This window comes from Poecilia formosa, unplaced genomic scaffold (assembly GCF_000485575.1).
Source record: "Poecilia formosa unplaced genomic scaffold, Poecilia_formosa-5.1.2 Scaffold419, whole genome shotgun sequence".
In the NCBI taxonomy this organism is placed as follows: Eukaryota; Metazoa; Chordata; class Actinopteri; order Cyprinodontiformes; family Poeciliidae; genus Poecilia; species Poecilia formosa.
Window position 1 is genome coordinate 60,308 of NW_006800358.1, and position 19,397 is coordinate 79,704.

General features: G+C 37.1%; 1 long non-coding RNA gene across 2 annotated transcripts in view; it reads left to right on the top strand.

The window, feature by feature from the left end:
• Positions 1 to 14,751, top strand: part of LOC103155241 (uncharacterized) — a 44,291-nt gene extending 29,540 nt beyond the window's left edge. For both annotated transcript variants that reach the window (XR_001659398.1, XR_001659397.1), the window contains exons 3-4: positions 10,449 to 10,602; positions 12,999 to 14,751. This is a non-coding gene — a long non-coding RNA (uncharacterized LOC103155241). The remainder of the gene's footprint in view (positions 1 to 10,448; positions 10,603 to 12,998) is intronic.
• Positions 14,752 to 19,397: the final 4,646 nt, after the last annotated feature.

A 19,397-nucleotide genomic window follows, 5' to 3' on the forward strand; every position in this document is an offset into this window, starting at 1 on the left:
CCTCCTCCTACCCCACCCACACCCTGCACTTACCCAGCATGGTGCAGCTATAGGAGGGGCTTTAGGGTGCAGTGTGTGCCCAGACAGAGGTGATGTTAGGTTTTAAAGAGGGGGGTGCATCTTGTTTTGAAGACATGGAGAAATAAAATGTAGTGGAGGGGGGGTGAGGAGACCTGCTGAGCTGGCAGCCTATATGCCTCCTCCTCCTCCTCCTTCCTGCTATACCTCTGCCTCCATCCCGCTCCGCCTGGCCTCCGCCTCCCCCGCTGCTCCGTCTCCAGCCGTGGGGGTAAAGTACATTACATGCTTGCTAATCAAACCTACATTACAAGTCTGGAGGGAGTAAAGCAAGAATCTGAAGTGTTCTCCTTTCTTCTCTTCACCTTCCTTCCTCTCTCCCCAAACTCTGCTCACTTTCACTGCCGTGAAATCTCAGAGGAAAACCAGAAAACACCAAATACACGCCTCAAATCTGGCACATCAGCAGCTATACGCAGAGGAAGAGTAGCACTTCAACATGCTATTACTCAAGTAGGAGTAAAAAGTAGTTGTCCAAGAAATTACTCAAGTAAAGGAGCACAGAGTAACTGATTAAATTATCGATCATTTAATATCAAAAAATTACATCATCAGACGGACCAAAATGTAAAGTTAAGTGGAAATTTTTATATTTTTATTACAATAATTCATATAAATAACAAAAAACAAGATCAGAAAAAAGGAAAAATGCTTCTAAATCAGTTTCCTTCAATAAAAAACATTTGTTTTTCATTCAGTGGGTAGAAAATTAAGATAAATTTTACTCAAATAGAGTAAAAAATACAGCGTAATAGAAATACTCCTAAAGTATGTGTTTTTTAAAAGAGAGTACTCAAGTAAATGTAACTACGGCTACTTTTTACTTTCACTTGAGTAAAAATCTGATGAAGCAGTGCCAATCGTACTTGCAGCCAGTAAAATGCAGTTCACTGTCCCTACCAGTTGGTGGCAGTAATGTTTTCATTAGTTGTTTGCTAACTGCCATTAAAACAAAGAAGAAGAAACGTTGGCGCTAAGTGCAGCAGAACTAGCTAGCTAGCAAGTTACCCCAAACATTCACGCTTTCATGAGCTCAGCTTTGGTCGGTAGTAAATATAATTCATGCTTTCATCTCAGATTAACGTTCGGTCCACATGACAGCATAATTCCCATAAAACTGCCTCAATCAGACAAAAATTAAAAATACGATTTTCTTCACTGTATCCAGTTTTTAGTAAAGGTACGCCATGAGTCATTTCATATCTGGTTATTTCCTGACTGAAATGATCTGTAGAGAAATATATAAAGTTCTTTAGCTGTTCAGGTTTTCATTTTTATTCTCTTTATTTATGCTCAGCTTTCAAATTACGGCTTTAAATCTCGGCTTTATTGTTCCATCATGGAGAATGAAAATGTGCCAGATTTTATCCAGATGTTTGAAAATGCATTGAAACGTTTAAATCTCTGTGTTTGTCCTGCATTAGGACGAAGTGGGAGGTTTTAGCCTTTTTTATTTGCCCTTTTTCGACACTTCCTTAACGCCATAATAGAGTCGCTTTTAAGATATTACAAATACAATACGATTCCAAAGTTAAAGCCCCACTTGAAGAGCAATCTGTCTGCAATAATCAGGAACATGTAAGCACTTAGCAGAGCAAACAACACGCAGAGGCTCTGCCAATACCGGAGACGTCCTTATAGATTAAAGATGTGCAGCTGATCTTTGAAGACGGAGTAGAAATCTGGCATTAAAATCTGTTTTGTTCACCGTTTCAGGAATCGTGTTTTGTCTCAGTGTGAGAGACGAAACGAGGCAGGTATTCCAGAAATTATGCAAGAGGAACATTTTTATTTTATTTATTGAATGAAAAGGAGTAGCTTAAAGAAAACAAAAACTCCCATACAGAAACATTGTTAAATACAGAAACATAATAATAACCAATGAAGGGCAGACTAGCCAAAAATTATACTCAAGTAAAAGTAGCACTACTTCAACATATTTTACTCAAGTGAAAGTGAAAAATATTTAGGAAAAAATCCATTAAAGTACTGAGTAACTGATCAACTAATCAATCATTTAAAATTACATAATCAGACGGACCAAAATATAAAGTTAAGTGGAAATTTTGGTATTTTAAAAGCCAAAATGACAATAATTAATATAAATAACAAAATCAGACCAAATAACATTTTGTTCCAAATCAGTTTCTTTAAATAAAAAACTTACAAAACTTTAACAGAAACTTCAGGTGTGTGTCTCTGTCTGGTGAATTTTTGGTTAAAACATGTTTGTTTTTCATTCAGTGGGAAGAAAATCCAGAAATTTTACTCAAGTAACAGTAGAAATACTTTATAACAAAAATACTCAAGTAAAAGTAAAACATACAGAGTAGTACAAATACTCCAAAAGTACTTTTTTTTTTTAAATTACTAAAGTAGATGTAATTTAGTAAATGTAACTAATTAGTATCTGAGTCTGATAATAAAGAAAAACACATTATATTTGTAACAATGCAGCATTGTACTGAATCAATATACTTCATTATATCTGTATGTTTTATTTTTTTCTTTAAAAATCCTATTCAGAGTTTTCAGGTTGGTAAACTATTTCCATGCATTAACACCGTTACCATGACAACAAAATACATACTGCAACGTTAAATTATTTTTCCACCGAAGCACAAGCAGTTAGTTAACATTTAACTAAATTAAAGTTTGAAACCAAACAGCCTGAATATAAAAATCTGTAGAACAGAATCTTCAGACAGGTTTGGTTTATCATTATAAAACATATTGTTGAAAATGTTTATATTCACATTTCAAGCTTACAAAGTTGAAATGCAGTCATGATTCATTTGATAAAATTATTCTCTAAAACTGATATTTGTTCTATTAAATTAAATACAGAAAAATTGTGACACAAAGTATTTTAAATTCTGGTAAACTTGTCCTACTTTGACTGAATTTTGAAGAAATTAATACTTTTTTTATTACAGCTTATGAATCCTTGAGTCATTATTGATTGTCAGCGTTTATTCTTAAACAGAGGAAAACACAGTTCTTCTATTTACTAATTAGTTACAAAACATTTAATTAATACTTTGAGGTCACAGCTGCTTTGTACAATCCTTTAATGCTGCAATATTGTGTGTGCAAAAACCATTTCTCAAATTCTAAAAGCTGTTCCTCATCTCATCCATTTTCCATCGTACAGTTTTAGTTTTGATAAACTTGAGATAATTTATCATCGAAGCTGCACCTATTAGTGACTCCACTTTTATCTTCTTTCTTTGTGGATTTGAAAAGATCCCAGATTGTGAGTTTTGTTTTAAACAGCTGAACTTCCTGAACTTGTCAGGAGGTTGTTGGGCCCCTGTAACGGCCTGGACTGTCCCTGCGGCCCCCTGCAGAGCATCAGACTGCAGGACTTCTGCTCTGCTCCGTTCTATACATTCAGTAAACCGACTCTGTTGTGTGAGAGCTGTTGGTCTTTACCAGTCATGCTACAGGTTAGTGTGAAACTTTGGGGAAACATTTTGTTAACCTGGTGAATAAAACGATGCATCACCTCAACATGTGGATTCTTAGTAACATCAGAGCAACTTTACAGAATAAATATGAGAGTAAATGACTGAAGTTTGGAAGAACTGGGGAGGAACATTTCCATTCTGAAGCAATTTCTCAAGTTCCCTTAACTTATATTAGAGAGAAAAGGGAAACAATCGTAGCGGCTCGTTATGAGTCGTAGCTTGAATACGGGTCAGTAAGCCGACAAAGTTAGTGACCTGCAGCCAGGAGGAGAGGATTCAGGAAGGGAAAACTCGGATAGTTTAGGTGGAGGGATGTTCTCATTCCCACACTGGAACCCATTGGATCCTCCGTGACTGTGTGTGTTTGTATTTCAACAGGTATAATCAATTTACACTTGTACAATGGCTGCTGGAAAACACAAGTGTTTTGTTGTTGACTTAACATCTGAAAATCACTTGCTGCATTCTTGTTGGTTGTGCAGGAGGCTCCACTGCTGCTTTTCAAAGATGTACGGTTGTATTATTGTGCATCTGTTTACAGCCATTTCTATGTGTGAATGTGAACGTTGAGTTTGTGGGCGTGGCCAGCAGCAGCTTACTTGGATTTAAAGAGACAAGACGCCATAAAACAGACTAAAATCTCAGTATTTAAGAATGAATTTCTGCCAAAAATGCTTTAAAACGTACCAACCTCCTCAAAGTTCAGCTAGGAAAAGCAGCTGTTGGGGTCAGGGTGAGTATTCTGGAAAGAACGGCGCGGGGGTCCATGTAATTCCTGTGAAGTCATGATGAGCCATGAATAGATCACCCTGTCACTCAGCTGAGACTCTGATTGGCTCAAACGGACTCATGACAGAGAAACAGTCAGAGGCAGGTGATGCATCAGGAGGAGAAGGAGAGCCGGGGCAGCGGCCTGAAAAGAAGGGATGACAAATGACAGAAAGGTAAAAGAGAGGAAGAGAGGGAAGGGACAGGAGGGATAAGGGGCACGCAGCGGGTGGGTGGGTGGATGGATGGATGGATGGATGGATGGATGGATGGATGGATGGTTCACTGAGCCCAGCTGACTGCTTTTAGAGACTGACACTGATTAAAGAGACGATTCACTTACTGTTAAATGTATTCAGAACGCAAAACATTCACTGTCAAAATAAACCTCTAAAATCATCAAGATAAAGTTCAACAAAACATTTTCATCCCAGATAAAACTGAAATGTGGAAACACAAAATACACATGAAACAAAAGTACAATTAAGATAAATAAACTATGGAAATAGTAATGGAAAACGTTTTTTTAATCTGTTGAATTTTATTGTTGAGCTGAACAAAACGCAGACAGGTGGTATTAAAAATTATTACAAAAAAGTTAAACTTCAGGGTGCAGTGGAGGCGCAGGGGTTAAGCACAGCCCACATATGGAGGCCCCTGATGCGGCTGTCGCAGGTTCGATTCCCGGCCTGGTAACCCTTGACCTTCTCTCACTTTCCTTTCTATTCACTATCAAATAAAAGCCACTAGAGACAATAAAACCTTAAAGAGTGAAACTTCATTAAAACAAAAAAAGTCCAAAACAAGCTGTGTGAAAAACAGAAAAATCCTGTTCAGAAAAAAGATAATTTACAGATGAGTCTTCTGGAGATGAAAACATCTGAACAAGCAAAAAATAATAATTTACAAAAATGTTTGCCTTTTGGAGCCAAGTTTTTTTCTAGCAAATTTCTGAAATTAATATAAACATTTCTAGCAAATTTGAAACTTTTCAAACTAAGAAATGTCCTTGTTTTTATGTTTTTATGTTTTTATCAAAATTTTGCTCAAAATGAAAAAAATTCTCTAGAAAAATTTGGACTTTTGGAGCCCAACCATTTCCATGTTTTTATTCTGGAAACTTTCTGAGAATTTAAAATGTTTTTAGTTTTTTCTAGCCAATTTTTTTCTGGAAATTTTCTGAGATTTGGACTGTACAAATTTCTGGGTTTCTTTGTTTGTTTTTTTTGTTTTTTTTGTCAGAAATGTTGCTTTTTTTTTCTATTTACAGTGACCTTATTTCACTGTCATATTATTATCACAGACTATATACAAATGTATATTAACACAGTGGAAAAAAGTCTGCATGACAGTAAAAGTTTGTGTGAAACAGGTGCAGCTCAGCTCACGAAGTGTCCAAGCCTCAGAGCGAAGGGGGAGGATGGAAGAGACGGACGGGGGTGGGAAGGATGGAGGGGGTGTAGTGCAGCAGAAACTTCCCATGCTGGCCTCCCAGTGTGGCTACGTAATGAGGGCAAGGGACACAGACACACACACTCACGCACACTCACAGACACACACTCGGGGCCAAGCATGGCCCCACGGCTGATTAGTGGCGCACAAAGGCCCCAAACAGAAGTAGCAGAGGGCGCACAATGGGAGCAGGGCCTCAAGGCGTGGTTTACTTCTGCCCTGAGGACGGGGCGAGAGAGAGAGAGAGCGGGGGTCCGGGGCGGGCTGGGGGAGGAGGCGCGGGTTCAGTCGAATCCACAAGCCACAGAAGCAGAGAAGAGTTTTGTTTTTGTGATGATGAAGACGTCTTAGTTTTCCTCTGACAGAACGTAAATAAATCTCATTTCTCCAGCAGATAAATTTAGTCTCTACATTTGAAACCAACGGAAAAAAATAACTGGATGGTGTCCATACACTGCAAAAACACAAAACCTTACCAAGTATTTTTGGACTGGTTCCCTGTGAAAATGTCTTCGTACACTTGAAATGAGACAAAACTAACTTACAAGTAACTATTTAGCGAGATATGAGACTTAATTTTAAGTAAATAATTCTTTATTGTTGATTAAAAAAGTGTTAGTTCCACTGGCAGTTTGTCCCACTTATTTCAAAGTCGACAGCCCGTCACCTAGCAACCCCAGCCAAGCCCAGCCCATCACCTAGCAACCCCAGCCAAGCCCAACCCGTCACCTAGCAACCCAGTTCTAGTTCCACTGACAGATTATTTCACTTTCACAACAGGGAAAATGTCGTCTTAAAAGTGAAATTATTTGCCAGTGGAGCTCGTTAATTACTGATAATTCATCAATATTAAGGAGTTATTTACTAAATGAGCTTGTATGTCTTGCTAAAATGTTATTTGTAAATTAGTTTTGTCTTATTTCTAGTGTACCAAGATATTTGCATTAGAAACTAGACCAAAATATTTGGTAAGACTTTGTGTTTTTGAAGAGTAATAATTTAAAGAAAAGACATAAACTGGTTCTGAACAGGATTTTAATCGATTATTGAAATAATAATCAACTAATCAATTAATGAACTTGAGCATGCAGATTAAAAAAAATACTATTTGCTGAAAAGACAACACAGTAAAAGCAGTAATTAAGCCAAAACTGTACAAAAATACATACATTTAATATAAAATAAACTTTCTTTGTAAATGTGTTACCCAGAACTGAAGTGGTTTATTTTCAGCTTCAGTGATTTGTAAACTAAGCCAAGGTGCAGATCAGGTGTAAACTAAGCGCAGTAAGGGAGCCAGCATTGCTAACGGTGGGATGAAGCCGGAGTACCCAGAGAGGAACCATGTGTGCACAGAGAGAACAACTCCATGCAGAAAGACTGGAGCTGCAACACTCACTCCTGCAGGAGCCTCTTTCTTTATCTAATTATCCAGGACTATTTTCTCATGTTTTATTTCTCAGATTTGTTTTTCTGTCAATTAAAACAAATATTTATAATTTCAACAAATATGTTCTGTTTTTAACCACGAGAAAAACATGTAAAATGATCTCAAAAGGCAAAAGAAATGAGCGACAAATCCACAAAGACAATTTAGCTTCCTGTTTTTCAGATTGCTTAATGCTATTTAAATGCAGAACTAACACACACACACACACACACACACACACACACACACACACACACACACACACACACACACACACACCATCGTCAGTGATGGAGAGGCTCTTTAAATAATTCAGAGTAATTATTTTCTGATAATCATTGGAGAACAGCTAGCTGTAATAAAATGATAAACGAGACAATTATGAGGAGAAATCCTCGGCCCGGTTTTCCTAAACACACTCAGGAGACGCAGTTCAAGTCATTCTGACAAGATGATCAAAATCATTTTCCCTTTTCTCGACACACTGAGGCTCAGGATGGGACTCTACAACTGAGAAGCTCTCATTGCTAATGGGAGCTTTAACCACAAGAGCTAAAGTTCAGAAAGTATTCCAGTTCTGCAGTAACTCGCTCCATTTTCTCTAGTAACTTTTTGGAAAAAATGTCCTTTTAGGAATATTTTTTTTTACTAAAGTAATAAAATTATATGTGTAATTTTATTATGAAGTATTTCTACTCTTACTAGAGTACAATTTCTGGATTATATTTATATATTTTGGTCCATCTGTCGATGTCATTTTTAAATATTAAATGACTGATAATTTGATCAGTTACTCAGTACTTATGTAAACTTTCACCAAATACTTTTTAACCCTTACTTGAGTCATTTCTTGCATGGCTACTTTTTACTTTCATTTTAGTAGAAACATGTTGAAGTTGTGCTACTTTTAGCGGTACAGTTTTTACGTACTCTGACCACTTCTGAAGTACTTTCATGTTTTGTTTTTTGTTTTTTATTCAGGTTTCTGTTGGAAACTTTAATAACTTCAGATTTTATTCTGACATCGTCTGAAAACTGTTACATTTTTATCTTATTAGGAACATTCCTAAATTTGACTCTTTCCCTGTTTTAGATCAACAGTCATTTCTGTTGGTAAGCGCTAATATACTGAAAGAAATGTATTTATTATTTCTTCAAATTCAAAGGTTTATGTCCACTAATACGGAAGAGGATTGGGGCCACTGGAAAAAATAAAAAATAAAACAGCTCAGACTTTAATCTCAGAAGTCTGACTTCTGAGATCAAAGTCAGAATTCTGAGAAAAAAAGTCAGAATTCTGAGATTAAAGTCAGATTTGTTTTTTCTTTTTTCCAGTGGCCCTAATCCTCTTCCGTACACAAAAGCTGATTTCACACCTGGTATTTCGGTAGATTTGGTTCGTTTTAGGAGCAAAATTGCAACATTTGTTACATTTTCAGTCAAAACCAACCAAACTAATTTAAAAACCTGTTCCCCTCCTCACCTGTGGTGGCGCTGCACCAAGAACTACAGGAGGAAACGACACAAAAACCTCTGAAGAAAACACTGAGCGCAACTTCCGTCTTCACAAAATGTAAACACAAAAGGAGCGGAGTCAGATTTTAGCGGTTGTATTGTAGGATTTCCACTGATATAGTTTCTAGCTGCAGCTAAACGCTGCGCTCCTGCAGGCGGCCATTACTGTGAGTCACTGAGTCACGTCCGCACATCCAGACCGGTCCAATGCGGGAAGCAGGAATCCGTCACAAAGTGGTCGTAGCGTCCTTATTTCTTACCTGATCTATATAGAATATGGCTTATTTTTAAACTGATTATGTTTTTATATATTTTCCCAGGATATAAATATATAAACAGTTTGGTTTCTGTAGCGACGCAAGAGCAATCTTTTCTTTTATATTGGTCAATAATTTAATTTTACATAACTGCTGCTGTTAAAATTTTATTTTTTTTAAATGAAAGACATCAAATAGTATGAAATCTATAAATATTGCCACGTTGTATAAAAAATTAGGCAATTAGTTTTACTGACGGTTTAAAAACTGAACATGGCTGATGTGAATGCACCTAATTCAACTAGTTCTGCTTTCAAACAACATGGTACATATTTAGATTTAAATGTTTTATTTTTTATTATCATAAGGTCATTGGAATAAAATATTTGTTCCTTATAACCAGGTGAGATGAGCAGAAATCAAAATGGCAAAACAAAAACTTACTAAACATCAGAAAAAATAATTATTTTACAGCAAAATTAGAGAATAAAAGGATTGGTAAAAATCTTAAAGCGTGATATTGGTGACTGCTTTTTATCACTTGGTTCCTAATGATATTTCATTTGATTGTACAGTGTTTTATTTGTTCTGAAAGATTTAAATTGATGGTGAAAGATTCTAAGGAATTACATGTTGACAACAAAACTGTAAAAGAAACAGAAATCCTGTTCTGCTTGATGTGTTTTCAACCTGTAATCTAAATGATGAATTGTTTTTCTACTTGATGTGATGTATTATTGTGTCTGTTTATAAGCTGCAGTTAGAGGGATGTGTACACTAAGGCTTTACGCTACTTAGACTTTGTGAAAATCTGGTTTCCTGTTGATGTAAAACTTCCACAGGAAACCTTTAGTTGTCATGAAAATCACTTTTTAACTGTTTGAGGCCCAGATTTTATTTTCCACGGTTGCACAAAAGTCGCTTCCTTTGCTGGCTCTTCTGGCTGGAATAGGCATGAAAGTGTGAGATCTGCACCACAAAGAGTTAAAAAAAAATCTGATCGCTTGGTTCGTTGTGCAAATTTAGTCAGAGGGTGTGTGTGTGTGTGTGCGTGTTCTTGTGTGTGTGTTCTGTAGGTCCTTCTGAGCAAAATAACATGGAAAAGGTGATTTTCCACTATAGTGAGGTTTCCACAGTAAGTTTCCCCAGGCTGCAGCAGAAACATGATTGAATTTTGTGTGTGTGTGTGTGTAGGTAGGTGTGTGTGTGTGTGTGTTTGTAGAAATTGGATTGACTCGACTATGACAGTTCAGAGCTCTGCTGCACCTCCATCCGTGTGTCGCGTTTTACTTTAGTCTTTGCTTAAGAATTTGACGTATTTCTGTCCAGCAGTGCTACAAATATATTTTTTGCCAAACAGTTTAACCTTTTACTTGTTTTGCTCAGACGGACCTGCCAGATATTTGAGGTTTTTGGTTTTTGTGTCCGTCAGTCTCTGAAAGTCGGAGTGGCCAACACTGTTCCTGTTTCTCCCTGTAGGTGATGCTGCTGGAGGAACTTCATCTCGGCTCAACAAATGAAGAAGATGCTGACATTTCACACTCCAACACACAGTAAATGTGTAAAACTGTTTCCAGGTGAAGAGAAGCAGATCAGAAGGAATCCAGGTGAACTGGAATCACACAGAGAAACGGTAAAAAACGGATCCAGAGCAGCAGCCTTAAAAACAACAATCTGTATGGAAACATGCATTATTCACATTATTACTTTAATGTAATGCTACCTCATTAAACAAGCTTTCCTTTGTGTGCTAAGATTAATATGAGTCAATATTGTTTTATAAATGTGATTGTTTTTCACATCTATGTGGTCTGGCTATTGTCTAAATATGTGTTAAAGCTGCAGTATGTAACTTTTCTATATTATGACAGTTTGGTGTGAAACAGAATCTGTGAAAAACTGGAAGCAACCAATCAGAGCCAGGAGGCGGGTCTTAGTACTGCCAATCACAATCTCATGTGGCGCTGCTCATCCCCCTCTTGTTGTGAATGCTAGGCTAATTAGCATAGCCACAGATGACAGCTGATAAACCATTCTCTTGTTACATTTAGCAGTGAGAACATGAGGATGATTGACAGCACTCAGCCCCGCCTCCTGGCTCTGATTGGTTGGTTTTGGTGCATTGTGGAAACTGATCTTTTCACAGATTATCTGTCTCATACTGACGTCATGCTGAGAATAAAGATGTAATATTCTGACTTTAGTCTCATAATTTATTACTATTTTTAGTTTGGTCCTAATGCTCCGTTGTACTAAGATTATTAAGGGATGGAAACAGGATTTTGTAAAAATAAAAACACTTTCTCAATGTGGAATTTGTTCCTCTACTAAAAATATTGAATTTTTCTAAATATCATGAGCACGACGTGACTGAAATAACTTATTTTAGCAGATGATGTCTGACCTCCATTAAAACCTCTCAGCTGTGAAGGTTTTTTTTTTTTACAGATTTTTTCTTCTTTTCTGTGATTTTTTTAACTTGTAGTGTTAGTTAGTGTTGAACCAACCAGAGTATCAGCCGCTGGCGACCAGCAGCCGAGTGTAAATGATCGCACCGCCGCGCTCATAACTCACCGTCACATAAGGAGCTTGAAGGAAGCAGAACCAACAGCTTGTGTGTCTGCCAGTCACTTTAGACTGTCCATGCTTCCTCATCCTCCTCATCCTCACCTCCGCGGGTCATGAAACCGACTCTGTTGCATCAGACCAAATCACTGCTCCCTCCGCCCAACTTCTGCCTCCTCCCATCCACACACACACACGCACTTGGCATTTGTTTGTCCACACTCTCAAACCACATTAGTGTGTCTGACCCGATTGATGAAGTGTTTTCTGTTGATTGAAATCAGGGTGATCAGTCACTGATGTCTCTGTTTACTGGGCGGAGATGAGATGATAGTGATGGATAACAGATTAATCAGTAAACACACACCACTGATGAGCATCAAGACTTCCACACACACTCTGTGTCTGTGGGGTTCACACACAAACATTTACTCTTCCTCACATTTTATCCTGTTGCAACAAAGTTTGAAACGATTAAAACTGAACAGAGGTGTAAAAACAGTGAAATCTACAGAATATTTGTGCAGCTAGCTGGAAATTCTCATGATCTAAAATTTCTATCTCCTATTTTTCTGTTTACTAGTTTAAAGCTGAGAACATTGAACAGAAATGTAATTAAAAAACTGAGTAAATCCAATAATCAGCGTCTTTAATTTGTGGCTGTGAGCTACTTGTCAAAGTCACATGTTTTCATCATTTTTGTCCAACTATTGTAGGTTAAAGATAAAAAAACAACACATTGTGTTTAACACACACTGTTTAATTACAGTTACATTGTAATTCTAAATTGGTCCAATTCAACTTTCTCACCAGTTTCCATGAAAAATGTGAGCAAAACTTTGTCAATATTCTGCTAATGTCAAAAAAAATAAAAAATTTGCAATATTGCAGCATTTCTGTTAAATAAGATGCAAAATAATAGTCATGTGAATGAGTTTGCACATGATTATGTCATTAAAAAACATAATTTTCCTACCACTTCCTGTTGTCTTTGTTGTTTCCAGAAGTAGTAACTTCCTGTTGTTGATTGTGTGACTTATGTGATATAAAAACAGTGTTTCCATTGCAGTTTTGCGAAATACACTAATTTTAATGAATGTTTAATAAATGTTAACATAATTCATCCATCCACGAATGACACTAAAAATACATGAAATCTATTTTTAAATCTGGTTTTGGTTGGAAAAAATGTGATATTTTTACATAATTTTCCAAAGAAGAAAACATGTTTTTATCTCGTTTTTTTCTTTTATTTTAAAACCTAAAATTAGTCATAAACTGGTGATCCTTTGAAAATGACAAACACATTTCCTTTAGTAGATATTCACAAAACAATACAAACCGTCTTTTTCAAAAGGTCTTTAAAGACAAATAGGGAATATTTATATATTATTGCACTAGATTTGTTTGAATAGCTGTAACTTGGTGAAAGGCCGTTAATAGCGGTGTGTTTTGTTTCTGCAGTGACTGCTGCTGCAGGGATGGGATGATGCGGTCAGTGTGAGCAGCCTGTATCTGCCGGCCCCCAGAGTTTCCTTTGTGCTGCTGGAATTAACTACGACTCGTCACATGTAACCGACTGCTAACCTCCAACCCCATTCAGGAACCGTCGCCTGTGTGTGTGAGAGGGGCAGAGAAAGGAAGAGGTCAAGCTGTCACAAACACAAGCAAAATCATTGTTCCCAATGGAAAAGCACAAATCCACTCCAACCAGAACAAACACCGACAGATACACTTGCAAAAACTGTAGAGCTTTACTCTGAATCTGCTGGAAATGAAACATGATTTGATGAAACTGCACATATTAAAATAAACTGAAATGTGATGTAATTTCAACTGAAATTTGACGTAGTATTAAAATCATTTACTTAGCAAACTTAGTCATACATAGATTTAGCAATTTCATTTTGAATTATTTCATTTTCTTCAATGACTATTTTGAGCTATTTTGTTTTTGCAACAATAAGACTGTCATTAATTTCACAGTAGGATCTATAGACATGTTGCAGTGTGAGATCCCGCCCCCTGCTGCTAGCTGACGATGACTAGCATTGGTTTTAGCGGTCAAGTTGCCGACATAACACGCCAAATCTTAAAGAGAATGGTCTACACTACGACAACTGTTTATTTGTGATTATTAACTTTAGCTAATCTAACAGCTGTGGCTGATTAGCTAATTTAATCGCCTGCTCAACTGACGATCTGTCAGTTTTTTCTAAACTGAACCAAAACACCAAATTCAGCAGCACATCTACATGTTAGGTTGTCATAGTCAAGCTAGCATAACTGAACTCCTTCCCTGTCCCTTGCTATTTTTTTATTAAAACTTTTTCCTGATCTTGTTATCCGTCTGTTGTAGTGTAGCAAAGCACTGCGTCCCTTTTTCTTTAACACATCACAGGTACGTTTAATATTTGGCGCGTTGTGTTGGCAACTTAACAGCTAAAACCAATGATAGCCTCCTTATTGGAGTGTCTCTCTGCATGGTTAATGAAGAAGAGTCGTGAATAAGTGCGGAAAACACTTATTCACGAGTGTGAGGATGAAGGCATCGACCGCCTGATGACACGAATCACAATACAGTCTCAGTCTCAGACAAAACGCTTTTCTTCTCATCACAAGAAGGAACTCAGTTATTTCCAATCCCATTTTCTCTTGTCTACAGTGTTTTGTATTTTCTCTGAGATTTTCTTGCTTAATGTCATTTTAAATATTGAATTGAACCTTATTATTTGACTCATTTTTGAGCAAATCTTAAATTATCCTGTCTTCCTCTGACCTGCCTGTTGTGTTCCTTGGTTGGTTGTTTGCTAATGTTCTCCAACAGCTTAAAAGAAATAAATTTCTGGTAATTAATGGGGTAAAATGAGGTTGGTGGTGAAATGATAAGAACCTATATGGTGCCAATTTGTCCATTCAGCAGCCGGGACAGCCCAGACTGGGAGAATGGCCAAGTGCTTGAGTGGTTTTACACAAAAAGTGTTTTCTTTTTTTTTTAAGCAATTTGTTTGAAATTCCTGCCTGTGAAAAGAAATGTATTGTAATGTAAAAACACATTTGTCAATCAAAACCATACATTAAAGGAGGGAATGCTGTAATGGGCATAAAGCCTGATATAAGAGGCCCTATCACGTGGCAGAACACAGCAGGAAGGTGTTTATTATGCTGTCACATCTCAGCAGGACGCAGTAAAATAAATGCCTCTTTGCTAAAAAAAGAAAAATGTGTGTTTGGTTGTGCTTTATTTTGCGAGAGTTCAATTCAGTTTATTTAAATAACACCAATTCACAACACATTGTCTCAAGGCACTTTGCAATAAATAAAGGCAATTCTTACAATCATACAAATTCCAAGTTAAGTACTAACATTTAAATTTGATCCTGGTTACCAAACAACACTGTTTATTATTCTGATTGAGAATTGAGTCAATGACTTTCAGCGTTGACTCCTCCTGAACATGAAGCAGCAGCAGACAGTCGCTGACATTATGTCTTTAATATTAAAGACGATCGAAGATGCACATTTTTATACTTCCACTTGAAGTATAAAAATGTCTCCATTTTCTACAGCTTCTACAAGAGGTTAAAAACCAACCAACCAACTCAGCTGTTTTCAACAACATGTTTTTGTTTTTTTGGTGTTTGGAAAACGAGCCGTTTCAAAAACCTTCAGAAGGTTAAGTCACATTCAATGGGCACTGCCCCGTTACCTAGCAACACAAGTCCAGCCCAGCCCGTCACCTAGCAACACAAGAAGAGTTCCAGCACATTTGGTCAACTGGTTTTACTGCTGTACGCACTGTACAATGGCTGCTGGAAAGGACAAGAGTTTGTTCTACAGTTGCATAATTGCGCATCTGTTTGCAGCCACTTTGATTTTTACTGAGCAAAAATCAGCTGGCACAAACTGTTTAGCCAAGATATTATTCTATGACCTGTCTACTTTCAAACTAAATATATAATAAAAAACTAAATCTATCTTTGCAGAATTTCCAGGTATTGCCATCTCCTTGTGCAACAATCTTCTAAGCAGTGACATGAAGCTAATATTACTGAGCCATGTGTCACAGGATACTCGTTTAGCTTAAAGTGTTACAAAGCAACTGAACAACCTCTAACATTTGACCGTTAGTTTTCTGGATTATTTCTTTGTTGCCTTCAGATGAAATCCTAATCACCTTAAACAGGATCTCCTCCGCCATTGACCAGTGAGCAGCTTTAGTGCCGTGTGTGGCTGCATGAGGACATGTGTGCTGCTCAATCATTTGGAGCATGAAGAACAGAAAGAGTTTGCAGATTAAGGGAAACTCAGGGGATTAAGGTCATTTCCTGTGTTTAAGCTGTAAATTAGCCTTTCACTACCACAGGGGAAAACATACTGAGTGCCACGGTACTGCTCAGGAAAACTTATACAACCGTCTCCCAAGAAACTTCAGACAGAAGATTCCCCTATTTGGTTAACGTCAGAGGATATCTGGATATGTTCTTGCTCTCAAGGTGTTTTCACACCTGATATTCTGGTAGATTTGGTTCGATTGGGGACCAAAGTTGCAACATTTGGTTGCTTTCATACTGCACTATGTCAAACAATCTAAACCAATCTAAATCCCATTTCCCCTCCAGGCCTGTGGGGGCGCTGCACCAAGACCCACTGAAGGAAACGACACAAAAACCTCTGAAGAAGAAATGAGCACAAATTCTGCAGCGCTCCAGTTACCTGAGTTTGATCTGATGTCAGACCTGAGCTGACGGCGTTTTAGTGAAGACGCTGGAATTTCAACATGGCGACACCCAAAATCGTAATTATAGGTTTTACTTTCCATAAGCAAACACCACTTTCAATTTGTTCAAATTAAGAGGATAGGGGAATTAGACTTTACTCTGTCTTTTACACGTGTATCTTGGAAAATAAATACGTTTCCACCACATCTTACGACTGTTGATGCGAGGAGCGGCCATCTTGAAACGCAAAGTCGGCCTTAAAAGTTGTAACTCGTGGTAGTTGGAGTTGAACAGTGCAATTCTTTTTTGTATTATAGAGTGTATGAAGCTTTTAAAATATCACAAGGAAGGCTACTAACTTTCAAAAACCATAGATCAATTGTCTGTGCAAAGGTCGTAGTAAATTTACAAATATTTTACAAATATTGTAGTAAACAAATACCTAAGCTTTTAACCGTCGGCACAGGTTGGCACATCTACAAAACTTTTCTGTGATTTTCTGTGTCTTTAATCACTAAACTTATTTTTGCATGTCCAAAATCTCTTCTTTTTTATTTTTTTCTTTAGTACATTTATTTATTTACTTATTTTATTCAATTAAAGTAAAATAATAAATTGTTATATCTGACTAAGGTGAAGTGTACTTTTTAGAAATCCAGTGTAAAAAACAAACAAACAAAAAACAAATTTAGGCACATTTTACAGAAAAAACATATTAAAACCACCAAAATATATACTTTTTGGCACTACCAGAATTCCCTACCGTGTCTTTTTGATGAAGCTTCCTGGTCACTGACATCTGGAAATCTCAAATGCTTTTTATCATCTTTATCATCTTAGAGTCTGACGTTTCCATGGATTCCAAATATATCCAGGTTTAACAGTGAAGAGGTGCATTAATGGCTGTAAGGGAAAAAAAACTTTAAATCTTTTCCAGGGACTTGGGGCAAATGCATTTAATTTTAATTTTGTTGTTTCCCTTCATATAAATAACATTTTCAACTTGTTAGAAAAAATGACTTATACATAATTAAAAGTTAATACCACATTGTGCTGCACAGAAAACATTAGTTACAGTTTAATTTTCTCTGTTTCTTGTCATTTCTGAATTGCTTTTCAAACATTTAAGCGTTGTGCTTTCATTGTACGGTTTCAGACGTTCACTCATTGTGTGTAGCAGGAAACACAGAGACTGTTAATCTGCACTTGATTCCCATTTGACTCCCTTTAGCTTTGTGACATCATTTTCTTATGTTTTTACAGCCACTGGACAAAATCTGTTCTGTGGTGCTGACAGCAAACATGGGCTGGAATATACATTTTATGTGACTTTGACTGGCTCAGTCAAAGTAAGATGCTGGACGTTTCAGTACCAGCTACGTTTGTTCGTCTCATTACGGTTTTTTAATGCTCCACTTTAACGTTTTCTCTCCCCCCATTTATATGCAGCTTTTTATAGTGAATAATCTATCCTGTTTTCTCTTCCATAAGCTCTTTGTTAGTTGATTAGTGACCTCTTTCACACACACACACATGCACACACACACACACACACACACACCCACACACACACACACACACACACACACACACACTAGACAGTTTGCATGGCTTACTTTTAGTTAAGCAGAGTGGCAACATTGTCTGCAGTCAGTTTTGACAACACTGGTGTCATTTATTGTGTGTGGATTTGTGAAAGTCTGACAGAGGATCCACTGCATGAGATTGTGTGCGTGTGTGTGCGTGTGTGTGTGTGTGTGTGTGTTTGTGTGTGTGTTTAATTTAACATTGTGAGTCTTTATTTACAGCCGTTTGTTGGAACTATGACAGGGAGCCCTGTTTTTAATGAAGAGAGCTGCTTTCTATGAGTGAACAGTGACTATCTCCTCTCTGTACTTCCAGCAGACAGAAATGTTTTAAACTCAAATTAGCCTGACTGTATTTACAGCAGAACAGGATAAAAATCACAAAATATCAGCAGTTTCCCCCAGAAAACGAGCTAAGCTTGCTGGTTTTGTATTATGTTTGCTTTACTAACTATTCTTAGGATACAAGATTAAAGTATTTATTGTATGAAGTTTTCTTGTGTTTTCCTAAATTGTTCTGCTTGGTTCAGTATTTTGATTTTCTGGTTGTTATTTATCCAACCTGCAGGATTTTCATGAAATACTCAGAATGAAAGAGTTGAAGAAGTAAAGAGTTATTAACTCTATTAAGATAATTAATTACCTAAAGCATTCACCTTGTTTGAAGCGTAACGTCTTGATTCAGGAAATTCACTCTGACATCATTCCTGTAGTCAGATGATGTTTTTTGTGGATGGTTTATAATTTATAACCAGGAGTTTTATGTTAGTAAATAAAAATATAGAACATTTTATCTGCATCTGTTGTGTTTGTGGCTGAGGAGATGAGGTAACATTTATTTGAAGGGGTGTGGAAAAGAGTGATAATACTGTCGTAAACTTGACACAGCACCTGTTATGAGCATGAAGGAGTTTTCATGAATGTATGAAGGTTTACACTTTTAATGGGCTTTTAATGCAACTTTGCATTATCAGTGTCATTATTTAACAGTCATAAACGTCCATGGAGACTCCTTCCTGTTCAGGCGGATGTCAGACCTTCACATAAAGTCTTACTGCAGCCGACCAGATGCTAAATGCTGCTAAACATGTTAATCTGGCTTCCACCTGCACCTCCATCTGCTTTATCAGGATAAATGGTTCTAACTGTACATATTGTGTTGTTTTTTGTATTCCCTACATGTCTTCATATCGTTATTCTTCCCTGTCCTCTGATATATTTTGTGTATTTTGTTCTTTATTGTTACATAAGTTATTGTCAGACAGGCTGGAATTTTGTTGTAAAGCTGCAGTATGAAATGTTTATAATGTTACACATTTATTGAAACTGTCACTATGTTGTGATGGCATGAAATAAAACAGATAATCCGTGAAAGCTCTTCTCCCAGTGCTAACTACAAACAACCAATCAGAGCCAGGAGGCGGGGCTTAGTGCTGTCGATCACCATCTCAAGTGACTAGTCCTCCCTCACCTCCTTGCTCTGTGCTGCTGCAGCTAGCATAGCATGTTGTTTATGCTGAGGGTAGTTAGCGTGACCACCAACGCACATTTATCAG